This window comes from Thamnophis elegans, chromosome 6 (genome assembly GCF_009769535.1).
Source record: "Thamnophis elegans isolate rThaEle1 chromosome 6, rThaEle1.pri, whole genome shotgun sequence".
In the NCBI taxonomy this organism is placed as follows: Eukaryota; Metazoa; Chordata; class Lepidosauria; order Squamata; family Colubridae; genus Thamnophis; species Thamnophis elegans.
Window position 1 is genome coordinate 54,087,607 of NC_045546.1, and position 16,403 is coordinate 54,104,009.

The window sequence follows — 16,403 nt, forward strand, 5'->3', positions numbered from 1 at the left end:
CAAGCTCTCTTTTTTCTTTCCCCTTTATAATCATATGGATATTAATATTTACCCAGTTTGCAATATTCAGAGCTTCTACATCAAGTATTGCTGTTCATCCATGTAGGCTTTCAGCAGGATTTAGAAATTAGATTTCTTAGAATTCTAAATCACTATAGGAGTTTCTGCAGCCAAGGAAAAAGTCCTACTGTATAAATTCACTCTCAGCAAGTAGAGGATCACAATGGGGAGACAGGAGGCACCTCTTAGTTCTCACTCCCTGTGGTGACGTATTTGTTACTTACCAAAACAGATTGGCTAGTGGGTAACTGTTGTGGCCCAGGAGGAGCCGTTAGAACTGCCACCAGACTCGGACAGCGAGGGGCCCTATGAGTAGGCTCTGGAGGATGTGGAGGACCCTGGACAGGGTTCCGACTCCGAGCAGGGTGCAGAGAGGCTGGTTGGCCACCAGGAGCCACCTGAGCCTTGGACCATTGTGCAGGAGACAAGGGAGAGTGAGCCGGAAGCCAGTAGTGAGTTGTTCCTGGTTGCATGCCATCGAAGAGCTACTAGGCGTCAGGAACAATTACACAATTACAGGAGGTGATTGCACTCAGCTGGTGGTCATTAGGCTCCTCTCCAGACTATAAAAAGCTACTTGTGCACACGACCCTCTTTGCAGAAATCAATGCAGGATTGAATGTCGGAGGACATTACTGTGAGCTTGGCAGGCTGGATTGCTGCCAAGCCTTATCTGTGTTTATTGCTGCCTGAGTTTGTCTGAGTTGCTGCCAAGGTCCTTATCTATTTGTTATGCTTGGCTTTCAGCCACTGAGGTTTTGCTTTCTTGCTATTAAAGTACATTCCAGTTAAGCTTGTCTCGGCAGTCTTTACTGGACAGAGGAGGGGGTCAGAACAGGTAACCATACAAATGTTGAATAAAGGGTGCTGATCCTGGGTCTATTCTTAGAACCTCATTCAGAGAAGGCCCAATACGAAAACTAATAATTTGTCTAGTCTGCTTAAAGACATTGGAAAACTACTTTGTAGTTTATTTGAGTATGTGTACAGTTATTGCAATATAGCAACAAATATCCCCTAGCATTTGGTGAAGGGTGTGGAAACTCTTATTTTTCTGTGAAGGGTGTGGAAACTCTTATTTTTCTGTCAAACCTGCATGCCAATGATGGCAAAGGGGTCCTATATTTCTATTTTCTGCCTCTAGTTTTTTTGATGAGAATATTATACCATATTAAGACATGGCTTGTGGGGTATTTTTGCCTTCCAGTCAGTCTTGTCTCCTGGTGACTGCATGAGCAAATGTAATTTCTGGGCATCATTTTTTTTGTCATGGCCTCCTTTCTAAGGCTGAGAAAGAGTGACTGGCCCAAAGTCACCCAGCTGGCTTTATTTTAAGGCAGGACCAGAACTCACAGCTTCTGCTTCTAGTCCAGTATTTCAAGTCTCGACTAAACTGACTAAACTATAGTTTGAAATAAATAACATTTGGCTTAAGTTCACATGATGTACTTAATCATAACCAAGCAAGCTGCATTATCTATACCAGTAGCCCCCAACCTTTTGGGCACCAGGGACCTGTTCCATGGAGAGAGGATTTTCCACGGACTGCAGGGGGCATGGTTATGTGTTTTGCCTGCATCCCATGGATGGAGCTTAGTTTGCTTGCATGGCCCGGTTTCTGGCATGCCGCAATTGGCAACCCCTGAAATGTGAACTATTTTTTTGTTTTTTAAATTGTGCTCCTTTTATTGATTAATGTCACTCATTAGAGTATAGGATTGGCTTGCCAAATTGTGAAAATGAGGTTAATGAATAAACCCTTATTCCTTCAAAACAAAACTGATTTAACTTACTGATTGCAGTTGTTACTTGATGTAATATGCAGGCTAAAACAAATTAGCTGAATTCCAACACTATGCTAAGCCTCAGTATTTTGACCAACATGTTGTACAAAACAGCCAACTGAGAGATATTTGAAATTCATCTAAGGGTCTCGTGAAATGCAGATGAGGCACAAGGGTGCTTCCAGAATCCACAACACATATAAAAAAACCAGATAGAGTTTTGATTACACTGTTGTAGCTGCCATGCCAATTTTTTTTTACCAAACCCTGTAGACATTTCTGGCTGAGGACAACATATAGGTGTAGAACCATAGGCTGCCTATTTCTGATTTTGGGAGAAGACAAGCTTTACTTAAGGTATTGAATCCATACATACCTATCAAGAGAATCATGTCAACAGCTTTATTGATATCTTTGTCTAAATATTGGGAAAATAAATTTTACCTGATTGGCAACCACAAGACAAATCTTTAGAATTGGCTCTGATTCTGTTGGCTCATTCATCTGCAGTTATGCCCCTTTCCTCCCCCATCTCCTTGGGCAAACAGAATCTTCCTATTCTTTGCTTCTTTCAAGAGTTAAACTAGCACACAAAAAGTCAGGCTTGTGAAGGTACAGGAGGATCGCTAATAGTTCATTTTAGTTTTTTTTTAATGCTAAACAAAGTCAAAGTTAGCATTATATGTGGTTCTATTATTGTCTCCATTTTTCTCTTTCATGGTCATCCTGTCAAATAATTTCAGGTATTAAGAAAATATTTTAGTAATTCAACAGTGTATATTTCCCAAGAATCATGATGTGGCTTCTTGGTAATTAGAATAATGGCTAATGTTAACTTGATCCAATCTAAATTTCACTCTTAAAATCATGTGCTCTGATTCAGCATTCTGTTATGCTTCTCGCAGGTCCTCAGTCTGCCTCCAGTAGACTAATGACTCCGTTCCTTGGTATTTACTGATTTTAAAATCATTTCTCTACATTGAGCAGGATGAATTCTTGAAAAGTATGTGCTCAAGTGATATATACAGTATGAGTTCTTGCACTGTCATTCAAGCCATAGTCATCTTACATTTGGGCTATTACAATATGTTCTATATGAACTTTGAAGAGCAAGCTATGGCTGATATAGAGTGTTGGAAGTGGAGGCAGGCCAAGAGTGGTCTGTGTAATACCACTGTTCTATGAGCTGCATTAGCTGCCAGTTTGTTTCTGGGTGCAATTCAAGGTATTGGTATCTTTAAAGGCCTTCATGGTATGGATCCAGGCTACTTGCAGGACCATCTCATCCAGGGGTGGGTTCCTGCCAGTTCTAACCTCTTCTATAGAAGAGATTCCACAAATCTACCGTGCCATTTAGAACCGGTTCCAGCTCCCTCCTCCCACCCGCCCGCACCATGCTTGCCCTGCCCACCGCTCACTGATTGGCTGGCTCACCAATCACGCCGCCCGCCTCTAGGATTCCTATCTAAACCTTAAAGTCTTAAAGCTGTCAAGTTTGTACACTCCTGGGGTTTTTTTCTAAAGGGTTAGAGGTGCAAGGGTCTTGTAACTTGACAGCTTTAAGACTTACACACTTCAATGCCAGAGTTTCTGAGCTAACATTTTGGTTGCTAAACAAAAGCGTTGTTAAGTGAGTTTCACCACATTTTACAAGTTGGCCATGCCCACCCAGTCACATGACTGCCAAGCCACTCCCACTCGATCACATGGCTGGCAAGCCACTCCCACCCGGTCAAATGGCCTCCCCTGCTCATCCTACTCCCTTCCTCCCCAACTTTTAGTTTTTGTATTTTATATATTTATATTTTTGTAGTATTTTATTTATATAGCTTTATTTGTTTAATATTTAAGATGACCAGAGTCATCCCGCGGTAAGATGGGTGACTGATAAATAATGGGGGACTGAGGGAATAATAAATAAATAAATAAATAAATAAATAAATAAATAAATAAATGCTGAAGATTAATTAAACAAGCAATTCTCGATGGGTGCTTCCCATTTATGAAGAGTCAGGGAGTACGTGATGAGAACTATTGCAAAAGGCATATGAGTATGATGGTTACAATAAGACTGATGCAAGACCAGTTACATGAAGAAGTGTTAATGGAATTATGGCACATCCAGACTGATAGTTACTCAGCCAGTAGCAATATCTGAGCAAGTAATGACACCACATCACCCAGCATTCTAGCAATGCTTATATTGTGGGTAAGAAAAGGGATTATAGCCCTACAGTTCTCACCATTCTGGAAAATAGAGTTCCAGAATATATTTAGAAGCTACTAGATTGGGGAAGGCTGATATGTACTGTACCGTTTCAGGTGGAAGGACAGGATCACAGGGGACTTAAGGACATTTATCTGAATGGATGGCTTTAAGGAACATTTCTTAAGACCCCCCAAAAGATAGGTGATAGTATTATTTTGGTGGGATGCAGAAATCTGAGCTAAAATTACTAAAGAAGACATTAATGATATCGTAGTGAACAGTAATGGGTTAGTGAAATCTGAGTTTGTAGTAGGAAATCAATTTGTGCTGGGGTGGATTTTAAAAGGAAATTACCTTAATTCTCTGGTATAATGATCCCATTATGGCTGATGGGGAACAGAATCTGTTAGCATGCCAATACTGTGAGCCTTTTCCCATTGCTCAGTATGTATAAATGTATCATGAAATATTATAGAATAGAAAGACAATAGCACTCCGATCATTTCCTTCTAAAGAAATTGTATCCCAAGTACTGTGAAACATGCTTAGAAATAAAGGGTTTTCTGTATCTGCCTTATAAGAAGAGTTTAGAGAAAACAGTGCCCCATCTTTCTCTTCCTCTTCCTTTTCTACTGAATTTTATGTAGCAATAGCATTTAGACTTATATACTGCTTTACAGTGGTTTACAGCACTCTCTAAGCAATTTACAGAGTCAGGATATTGCCCTCAACAATCTAGGTCTTAATTTTAGCAATCTTGGAAGGATGGAAGGATGAGTCAACCTTGAGCCAGTCAGAAATCGAAGGAACCAGACTCCTGGCAGTGAGCAGAGTTAGCCTGCAATACTGCATTCTAACCACTGCACCATCATGGCTCTTAACTCACATGTATATGTATGCAAACTTAGGCCATCAGGATGGACGTGTCCTATGATCAGCTATAACTAATCAGGATGTCTCAGCAGACAATTTGGTAATCAGGTTTACACATGAAACAATCATGATTTGGTTCAATTATCATTTATTAATGTCAGCTGACTGAGCTGCAATAAAATGCTTAAAACTGTTAACCTCCAATGGCTTGATTCACAACACAACAAGCCATCACAAATCAAATATCATAGTTTAGCATGATGTAAGATTGCAACCTATGTGGAATTGCAGAAGACAAAACATTAAAAAGCCTCTGAGGAAAGGATCACAGAAGAACCTTTACAGAAGGGATGGGGAACAATGACCCCTTTATGACTTATGGACTTCAACTCCCAGAATTCCTAAGCCAACCATGAATTTAAGTCCACAGATCATAAAGGGACCATACTCCTATAGAGCATTGTTGCTGAAAAGACCCGACCATTCATATCTAGGAGCTGGGATCACAAATAATGTATCTCACCTCTCTGGCTTAAAAAAAAAAAGAATGTAAGCAGCTCTAAACCAGTTTTATCTGAATGTAACTGACAAAACCATCAAATGACGTACAGGATGGGGTGGTGAAAGAGGAAACAGTTTATATATTCAAAGCTGAGTACAGTTCTTAGTACTACTTTCATTTCTAGCACAGATTTCATAATGGTTCTATTTTCATCGGTAAAGGAAGGGGGTGGGAGGGAAATGAGCCATTTATTGTACACTTCAAAATGACTTTTACTTGTAAAAACTTGTTCCCATTTTGTATGCCCTGACAATTTCCAGCAAGTTAAGAATAGGTCAAATGTTCAAGCATATGTTAATGGTCAGACAAGACAAAGCTTGCTTTTACAACATGGTATATGCTTGAATTCAAAAGCAGCTTTTTTTTATGAAGATAGGTTTGGCACCATCTGTACCATACTTTTCTCCAAACCACCTCCAAAACTTTCCTGAGCCTTCAGCAGCTGTTATTTGCTTGGACCTGAGATTGGACCTTAGTTCTCACACCATAGAACTAAGTAAACAAATAACTAAGACCTTGGGTGGGGGGGGGGGGTAGCCAATGCTTACCAGATTAAATTTGATTTGAAAATGATGCTGAAATTAAATTGTCACTAGTCATCTTTGCATGCTAGCATGATAAAGAGGATTATGAAGTAATTTTGTCGGGATTGAGCAAAACATGATTTAAAATTATTTTTTCCTCCCCAACTGAAAACTGTTGAATACTAGCGCGGGAAATACAAGCGCGCGAACAAGGACTCTTCCTGATTGGCTCCCGGGCAGAGCCGGCTCAATCCTCGCCCTGATTGGTCGAGCTACAAAGGACTCTTCCTGATTGGTTCCCGGGCAGAGCCGGTCCATTCCTCGCCCTGATTGGTCGAGCTACTCGACGCCCCATTGGTCCCTCACTCAAACCTGGGGGTATAAATGTAGGGCGCGAAATACGCCTCGTTGAATCGTTTCCACTATGAGCTGAATAAAAGTCACTTTCCTCATACTTCTTGTCGCGTCCTTTCCCTTCGCCCCAAGATGTAAAACTGGCGACGAAGGTGGGATCCCGATTCCCGCGACCACGAAGAAGAACAGCCAGCTGCCACCGCGTCTGAACCAGCCAGAACGCTATCGTCAGATCGAGAACTCCGGCAGCGAACGCGAATTTTTCTTCGTCCTTCCTCTCCCCTCTCCGGCCCCACACCACGATGGCGTCATCGCTTCCTCCTTTCGCGCCATTCGGCGGAGCCACCGGAGAATCATGGGACGGATTCATGGAGCGGTTCGAGTGTTACCTGATCGCTTCGAAAAACCAGGCTCAGACCGATGAGGAGAAATGCAGCTTCTTCCTGTCCTGCTGTGAGCCGTCCATGTTCGCCTCTGCGAGAGCCCTGGCCGCCCCGAGGCCAGCATACAAACTTGGGTGGGCCGAGCTGATGTCCAGGCTGAGGAACCACTACGCTCCCTCACCCTCTTTATTTGCACGCCGTTTCGTTTTCCGCCGCCGAGTACAAAGGGCTAATGAATCCATTAGCCAATTTCTGGAGGCCTTGCGCACTGTGGCCGCCCAGTGCGATTTTGCAGACCTGGAGGAAAACCTTGCGGAGCAATTTGTGTGCGGGGTCCGCGACGCACACTTACGCGGCCGATTGCTCCGGAATCACAAGATTACCCTGATGCAAGCCGTGGAAATAGCGCGAGCCGCCGAACTCTCCGAGCAATCCACGGCCGACATGGAACGCCTCCAGCTAAACCCCCCCGCACAAACCGTCGCGGGGCCGCTCGCCCAGACGAACCTCGTCGACGACCTCTCCCCTGCCGAAAACGAGGAGGAGGAGGAGGAAATCGTCGGCCAGATGAGGCTGCAGCCCAAACGGAGGCCACCCCAGCAACCACCGGCACCCGTTCAGCCGGCCTCAAACGCACCTTGCCGCGGATGCGGCGGCCGCCACAGCCGCACAGCCTGCCCGTACCGTTCTGCCGTCTGCCGCCGTTGCCAAGGAGAAGGACACCTCGCCAGAGTATGCCGGGCTCCCCTGCCAGCCCCGTCGTTTATGCAGCCCAGCGACCAGCGCCCGGCACCACCACGCCGCCAACAGCCACGTCCGTCGTCGGCCAGATGAGGCTGCAGCCCAAACGGAGGCCACCCCAGCAACCACCGGCACCCGTTCAGCCGGCCTCAAACGCACCTTGCCGCGGATGCGGCGGCCGCCACAGCCGCACAGCCTGCCCGTACCGTTCTGCCGTCTGCCGCCGTTGCCAAGGAGAAGGACACCTCGCCAGAGTATGCCGGGCTCCCCTGCCAGCCCCGTCGTTTATGCAGCCCAGCGACCAGCGCCCGGCACCACCACGCCGCCAACAGCCACGTCCCGCGAGGGCACTGAGGACTGCCACTCAACCTACCAGCCCCCCAGCGCCGACTGCGTGGTCTACCAGGCATCCCCCGTTCCCGCCGGCCACCGGAAAATAAGCACCGCCGTCCGTCTCGAAGGTCAGCTTTGCCAAATGGAGGTGGACTCCGGTTCATCCCGTTCTCTCCTATCTTGGGCTTTGTTCTCCCGCCTTTGCCCCGGGGTCCCCCAGAGAAAGCTGCGCCCCGCCAGGGTCTCCCTCCTAGATTACCAGGGAAATGGGATTCCCACAGCTGGGTTATACCACATCCGGGTGGAATATGGAAATTTTAAAGGGAAACTCCCAGTTTTAGTCGTAAGGAACAACCTGCCCGCTCTCCTGGGGTTAGAATGGTTCTCCGCTTTGGGCCTCACCATAGAAGGGGTACACAGGGTAGTTTCCCTCCCCGTAGATAGCGTCCTAGACGAGTTCTCAGATGTGTTCGACGGGAAATTGGGTTGTTACAAGGGTACCCCCATTTCTCTCTGCCTCGATCCTCAGGTCGCCCCGGTTAGGCTAAAGGCACGCAGGGTCCCTTTCGCATTGAGAGCAAAGGTAGATGCAGAACTCGATAAGTTAATAGAACAAGGGGTACTCGAGCCCGTAGATCACGCCCGCTGGGAAACCCCCATAGTCCTCCCGGTCAAACCCGACGGATCGGTGAGAATATGTGCCGACTACAAGTCGACCATCAATTTGGCCCTACAGGCAAACCCGTATCCGGTTCCCGTAGTACAGCACCTACTCCACTCCTTAGGACAGGGCCGCATTTTCGCTAAGCTAGACATGGCACAGGCCTACCAGCAGCTTCCCGTAGACGACGATGCGGCTACAGCCCAGACTATCGTCACCCACCGCGGAGCTTTCCGTTGCCGCCGTCTGCAATTCGGCGTCTCGGTCGCCCCTGGGATTTTCCAGAGCCTCATGGAGCGGTTGCTCCACGGGCTCCCAGGCGTCGTTCCCTACTTCGACGACGTCCTGGTCGCAGCCCCCAGCCACTCGGAGCTCCTGAAAACGCTGCGGGAGGTCCTCACACGTTTCAGGGAGGCGGGACTGAAATTAAAGCGCAGCAAATGCGAAATTGCAGTTCCCAAAGTTGAATTCCTGGGGTTCCTCATTGATGCCCAAGGCATCCACCCCACTCCTTCCAAAGTTGCCGCCATCAAAAATGCACCCGCACCCACCTCTAGGGCGGAGTTACAAGCATTCCTGGGGCTCTTAAATTTCTACGCCCCTTTTATCCCCCACAAGGCGTCACTAGCTGAGCCGCTACACCGTCTACTTGACCGGTCAGCAGCCTGGAAATGGGGTAGCCGTGAAGCGCACGCGTTCGCGGCTATAAAGGATATTTTAACTTCATCGGCAGTCCTAATCCAGTACAGCGATAGGATGCCTCTAATTCTGACTTGCGATGCCTCCCCCTATGGCGTAGGGGCGGTGCTGAGCCACGTCCTCCCAAACGGCTCAGAAGCCCCCATAGCCTTCTATTCCCGGACACTCTCCTCCACGGAGCGGAACTACAGCCAAATCGATAAAGAAGCCCTGGCTGCAGTATCCGGCATCAAGCGGTTCCATGACTACCTTTATGGTAGAAAGTTCACCCTAGTCACGGATCACAAGCCCCTCCTGGGGCTACTGGCGGGTGACAAGCCGACTCCCCCCATCTTGTCCCCCCGCATGACACGCTGGACAGAGTTCCTAACGGCGTACTCGTATACGCTGTTATACCGTCCGGGCAAACAGCTAGGACACGCAGACGCCCTGAGCCGCTGCCCCCTGCCAGAGACGAACACAGCCCACGTGCCCGCGCTCTCTGTTCTGTCCATTGCCGAATCCGACCTCCCCGTTTCTGCCACGGACGTGGCAGCCTGCACAAAGGCTGACCCCGTCCTATCTCAGGTCGCTTCATGGGTTTTGAGGGGGTGGCCCACGGAAAAGGTAGCGGAACACTTCCGCCCATTCAAAGTGCGACAGGCCGAACTCGCCCTTCACGGGGGTTGCCTTGTCTGGGGGGATAGGGTAGTGATCCCTACAGCCCTACGAGCACGAATCCTGCCCGCACTCCACAAAAACCACCCAGGCATAGCACGAATGAAAGCCTTAGCCCGTAGCTACGTATGGTGGCCCTTGTTAGACACAGAAATCGCAGACTACGTAGGCCGATGCAGGATCTGCCAAAACTCTAGGCCGAATCCCCCCATAGCCGCCCCTCGAGAGTGGGAGATCCCTAGAGGCCCATGGTCCCGTTTACACATCGACTTTGCCGGCCCCTTCCACGGCCGGAACTTCATGATAGTGGTCGATGCTTACTCCAAGTGGGTGGAGCTAGTAATCATGACCTCCACCACAGCAGAGAGTACAGTAAGGGCCCTCCGTAAGATGTTCGCTACCCACGGGTTACCGGATGTGATAGTCTCCGATAACGGGCCCCAGTTTACCTCCACCACGTTCCAAGAATTCCTGGCCGAACAGGGGATCAGACACGCGGCCACAGCCCCCTATCACCCAGCTAGCAACGGCCGGGCGGAGCGCGCAGTTCGCTCAGCAAAAGAAGCCTTGGGCCGCATGGACCAGGGCGACTGGCAAGAAAGAGTAGCGGCCTATCTCTTGAGCCAGCACTCCATACCCTGCCCAACGACCAACAAAAGTCCCGCGGAACTCTTGATGGGTAGGAGATTGCGAACCCCCCTAGACAGGCTCCATCCACTTTACGCAGGAGATCCGCCAAGCAACCTGGGGGCCCTTCCGTCCCACGCGTTTAAGTTAGGGAATCCTGTATGGGCCCGTTCCTTTTCCGGGGATCCACGGTGGGTTCCCGCAACCATCACAGCTCTGACCGGCCCCTGTTCCTTCAGGGTCGGCCTGGCCGACGGGACACAATGGAGGCGACACGTGGACCAGTTAAGGCGTCGCCTTCCTGCGGAAAGAGACGGCCCCAGCTTCCCAGAAATCTGCTCTCAACAGGAGCCACCCCCATTGACTCCTTTCCCCACGGACCGTTTCCACCCGGCGAACGGGGGTCAAGCCGTCGCGAACCTTCCGGGCAGGCGCACCCCAGCTGGTTACTCCTTTCCGCGGAGCCCTTCTCGAGACTCTGAACCTACACCCCAACCGGACTGCACGGGGCCCCTACCAGACACCCCGTTGGCCACAGAGACGCCACCCCAGGCGGACGGACATCGGGCACGGGACCCGGAGCCAGTGCCCTCGCGCGGGGCCGCGCCGTCGGCTCAAGCCCCCACCACGGACACGCCTCCGCCAGCGGTTCCCCCCCCGTCGACGACCGCCGGGGAACCACGGAGATCGGGACGAGAACGCCACCGTCCCGCCTACCTACAAGACTATGTTTGCCCCTCCTAAAGGAACTCTATGACTGGGGGGGAGGGGTGTTGAATACTAGCGCGGGAAATACAAGCGCGCGAACAAGGACTCTTCCTGATTGGCTCCCGGGCAGAGCCGGCTCAATCCTCGCCCTGATTGGTCGAGCTACAAAGGACTCTTCCTGATTGGTTCCCGGGCAGAGCCGGTCCATTCCTCGCCCTGATTGGTCGAGCTACTCGACGCCCCATTGGTCCCTCACTCAAACCTGGGGGTATAAATGTAGGGCGCGAAATACGCCTCGTTGAATCGTTTCCACTATGAGCTGAATAAAAGTCACTTTCCTCATACTTCTTGTCGCGTCCTTTCCCTTCGCCCCAAGATGTAAAAAAAACCACATAAGCAAATCTTACAAAGAGATAATACCTATTATCCCTCTTTCTTGGAATATATTTCATTACAATGAAGTACCTAGTGTGGGTGTCAATTGGCTTGCTGTGTGTGTGAGAAAGGGGGGGGGAGAGGGAGGGAGGGAGAGAGAGAGAGAGAATGAATATGAATGTATACTTCTCCCAACTGGCTGTTAATGGAAGCAGGGAGAGGCATGTTAACCTAAAGCAAGCAGTTATTACTAGAAATTCAATTACTATAAAAAAAAATAGTATGGTAAGCAAAGTAGGCTGCAAAAATGCCAAGAGGGCAGCTCAAGGGACACAACTATGGAAGGCAGGAAGAAGACAAAAAAACAAAACAAAAAACACCAGGAGTACATTCTTCCTCCAAGGTAGCAATTATCTTTAAAATGTTGATGAATAGCCATTCAGACACCCTAGATCAGGGTGTTGCCAGCTTTTTACAACTCAAGCTCCTGTGTATACTTTTATATTTATAAATCTTGCCCTTTAAAGAAAAAATGGCCGAAATCTAGAATTTAGTATCCTGGTCAACCAATAGATCTGTTCCGTGTATGAATTATATTCTTTGCTCTAATGTCTTCTTTCTGGACTTAACATTCTGCTTGTTGAATTGGTATGACCTACTCCGTTGTGACCACATACCTTTAGCAAATTGCAGAATAGAATGGAAGAAACATCAACACTGTGCAGTCCTTACTTAGGCAAGGCTGCTAATAGCCTTAATCAGAAGCTGGGCAATAGGCAATACATGGCTGTTCAGATGTTGCCGGATTGCAATTCCCAGAATGACTCCTAATGTTATGCATGGAATTGGAGATAATATTTGGAAGTGAAAAACTTGAGCTCCTAGGACAACATGTGGCTTCCCAGGTCTTGAGTGTGACTCCAGAGACTCAAGTTGATATACATTGAATAAAATAATAAATTATTTTGCAGTGTGATAGAAGATCACTAAACAAATGACTGGAGAATAAACATATTTTCAATATTCTGTTTTAATTGCATGTAAATGTAATAAAATGAAATCAAAAGTAGTTTTTATTTTGGACCCTTTTTGGAATACAGCTCTGAGCCTGCAACCGTGGTCCCTGGCACAGAAAAAAAAAATCTGATATAACCTAAAAGGGGAACCCTGCTTGCTGCCTTGAGTTTCCCAAAGGAGAACTAGGAAACCATGAACATGGCTCAGAGTATCTTCAACAACCTAAAATATATTAAGCAGAAATTACCACATTTAAAAACAGTATGCAAAGTAATCGGACACTGTCATAAATCAGTAATCCATATACCACAATTATTCATGCTAATACTGTTGTTATGCTTGTTTGGAATGAAATAAAGAACTGGTAAGGCTCCAGAAGAGAACCCTTTGCTTTGAGAAATAGAATCTCCCTTGGCACTAGAGAAAGATCTGCACAGAGAAAAATTAGGAAGATATACATCATATGCATAAAAAGCCAGTTTTGTTTGAAAGACAGTATGGAGGAGAAAACCTCTACCCATTCTACTGTTCTTCAGCTATGTTAGACAGCTTTTGTCCTCAACTTACAACCACAAGTGAGTCCAAAATTTTTGTTGCTAAGCAAGTCAGTTGTTAAGTGAGTTTTGCCCCACCTTAGTTTCCACAGTTGTTAAGCAAATTGCTGCAGTGTTAAGTTAGTAACATGGTTGTTAAGTGAATCTCACTTCCTAATTGACTTTGCTGGTTAAAAGGTCTCAAAAGGTGATCACATGACCCCGGGGCTCTGCAATCCTCATAAATACAAGTCAGTTGCAAAGAGTCTGGCTTTTGATCACATGACATAGGGATGCAGCCAGGGGTGGGTTCCTGCCAGTTCTAACCTCTTCTATAGAAGAGGTTCCACAAATCTTCTATGCCATTTAGAACTGGTTCCAGCTCCTTCCCACTGCCCATGCACATCATGCTTGCCCTGCCCACCACTCACTAATTGGCTGGCTCACCAATCTCCCCGCCCGCCTCTAAGAGTCCTACCTAAATCTTAAAGTCTTAAGGCTGTCAAGTTTGAACACCTCTGGGGTTTTTTTCTAATGGGTTAGGGGTGCAAGGCTCCTGTAACTTGACAGCTTTAAGACTTGCACACTTCAATGCCAGAGTTCCTGAGCCAACATGACTGGAGGAGGAAATCTGGAGTTGAAGTCCACAAGTTTTAAAGCTGTCAAGTTTGAACACCCCTGGGGGTTTTTTTCTAAAGGGTTAGGGGTGCAAGGGTCTTGTAACTTGACAGCTTTAAGACTTTTGTGCTTCAAATGCCAGAGGTTCTGAGCCAACATTTTGGTTGCTAAGCAAGAGCGTTGTTAAGTGAGTTTCACCACATTTTACAAGTTGGCCATGCCCACCCAGTCGCATGGCCAGCAAGCCACTCCCACAAAGCAGGCCACACCTACAGAAGAGGTTTTTTAAAAAATTGAAACTCACCACTGGATGCGTCATTGGTCATAAGTGTGAAAAATGGTCATAAGTCACCTGGTGTAAGTCAAGGACTACCTGTATAGTTGAAACCAATATTGCCAAGAGAAGGCCGATGTACTACTATTTGGGAAGAAAATGGGTTGACAGATTTCACAGCCTACCCTAGTGAGTTATGCTGCTTGATAATTAATTGAGTACAGTTTGTCATTTCAGGTCTTCCTGAAGTATCATTAAAACTTCATAGAATCAATAATTTTTTAAAAATCAATGCATCCTCAAGCTACCAGATAACTATAAAGATTCATAGGTAATAAAAGTAAAATTATAGATTTTGAAAGGAAAAGAGAAAATGAGGAAGGAGGTGTGGTAATCCAAACGCCTTTCTGATAAAGACAGATTTCTTTCATCTTAGCAGTGCCGAGTTTTATGTGGGTGCAGCTGTCTTGGCAGATTGCCCAGCTGCGTAGGTGCTGTTCTCGGAACAAAAGTTCAGGGTTGCCAGATGAGCCATATCACCTACGTGCAGAACTTTGGCCTTTAAGCCTACAAATGATTTGCTTCGGTATAATAGACAAGAAATAGCCAAACAGTCATTATGAAATATGTTTGTGTGTATGTCTTTGTGTGCCTTTGAAGATAAAATGGAATTGAAGCATGTCTCTGTGTATACATACGGCTCTCTTTTCCATTCTATTTTATCTTCAATGGAAATATGTCTGTGTCTGTGTGTGTGTTTGTGTATGTGTGTGCACTCTCTTGCATTTTATCTTCAAAGGCAGTCATGTTTATCACATTCAAGGTTGTTTGCTGCCACATGACACCTTGGAACATTAAAAAGTGTTTTCTTTTTGATGGCAAGCATGGAGAGGGAACAAGCTGAAAATTTGCATAGCTGTGATCAAACCACAGTGTCCATGAATTTGGTGGAAATTAAAATTTCCTAATACTAATAATGCTGGTTAAGTGCCAAATCTGCACTAGATTCTAAATAGGAAGGACCCTCTCCTTGTGAAAAAGTATTTGATATGGGGAGAGGGAGAATTAGACTGATGCTTTCTGAAACATCTAATCTTTCTTTAATATAGTTTTTAGAGAATTTGTATATGGCCATAAAGCTGAGCAGATGAGAGAAGGTGATGTTCATTGTCTAGTTGGCTAAGGAGAGCAAGCTCTGATGTCTCTCAGTTCCCAGTACGAATTTCTGACTCATCAGAACAATTGAACAAGCCCAAAATTATATTGTGAAATCACACAATTTGTGAAAGAGTAAAGATGTACTATTTTTCTACTTGCATTTCTACATGCTTTCAAACTGCTAGGTTGGCAGAAGCCGGATCAAGTAATGAAAGAGCACTCCGTTACAAGGTGCTAGAGATTTGAACCACTTGTAAAAATGCAAGTAGAAAAATAGAAAACACCCTTGGTGGGAAGATAACAGAGTTCCGTGTGCCTTAGGCATTTAGTCATGCCGACCACATGACCACGGAGATGTCTTTGGACATTGCTGGCTCTTCGGCTTTGAAATGGTGATGAGCACCAACCCCTAGAGTCGGGAACAACTAGCACATATGTGCGAGGGGAACCTTTAATTTTACCTTAAAGATATACTGTATATCTGGAAGTGCCCTTGAAAGAGGGAGTGCATATACATAGTGCCAAGGATGATGTCTAGGATACAATATGCTTTTATGTCTACGCCTAAATCGGAAGCCTTTTTTCCATAGGAAGAATTAACATAAAAGTTTTATGCTAACAAACACAGCTTTGTTATTTGCTATCAGCCACTCAGAGTCTCTGGAGTCAGACAGAATTGAAATATATGCAAATATATTTTATAAATGTGTCTCTTGGCCAGTCTTTTTCAAGCATCACTTCCCTTTTTAATACCCACAAGCTTCTTTTGCAATTCAGCTTGGAAATCTGGACTACTTTTCCTAAACTCTAATTATCTATTAAACAAAATACTCCAATCATTCAGAGGCCAACAGTGTCTGATCACAGCCAGTTTATCTTTCAAAAAGTAGATAGTAAATTTTTTTTATTTGAATAAGAATAAGAATCTTGAAACAGACATTTTGAACTGTTGGAACCAATTGAACTTGAATTTTGTAACATCATAATGAGACTATCTAAAACATATAGTTGGAGGTTAATATTTATCAGGAAGGATCAAAAAAATACAATAAGATGTGTAGGTTTTTTAGTTTTCCAGAATTCCTTATCATGCAAATAGGCAAAATAGAATAGGGCAAATAGAATCAAATTTCATCATGGCTTAAAATGTCCAGCCAAGCTTTTGGAATCCCTCAATTCTTCCTTACCCTAACCTTTCATTTCAGTTTACCTCAAGAAGAACTCTGAACATCTTAGAAGCTTGCACATTTTTT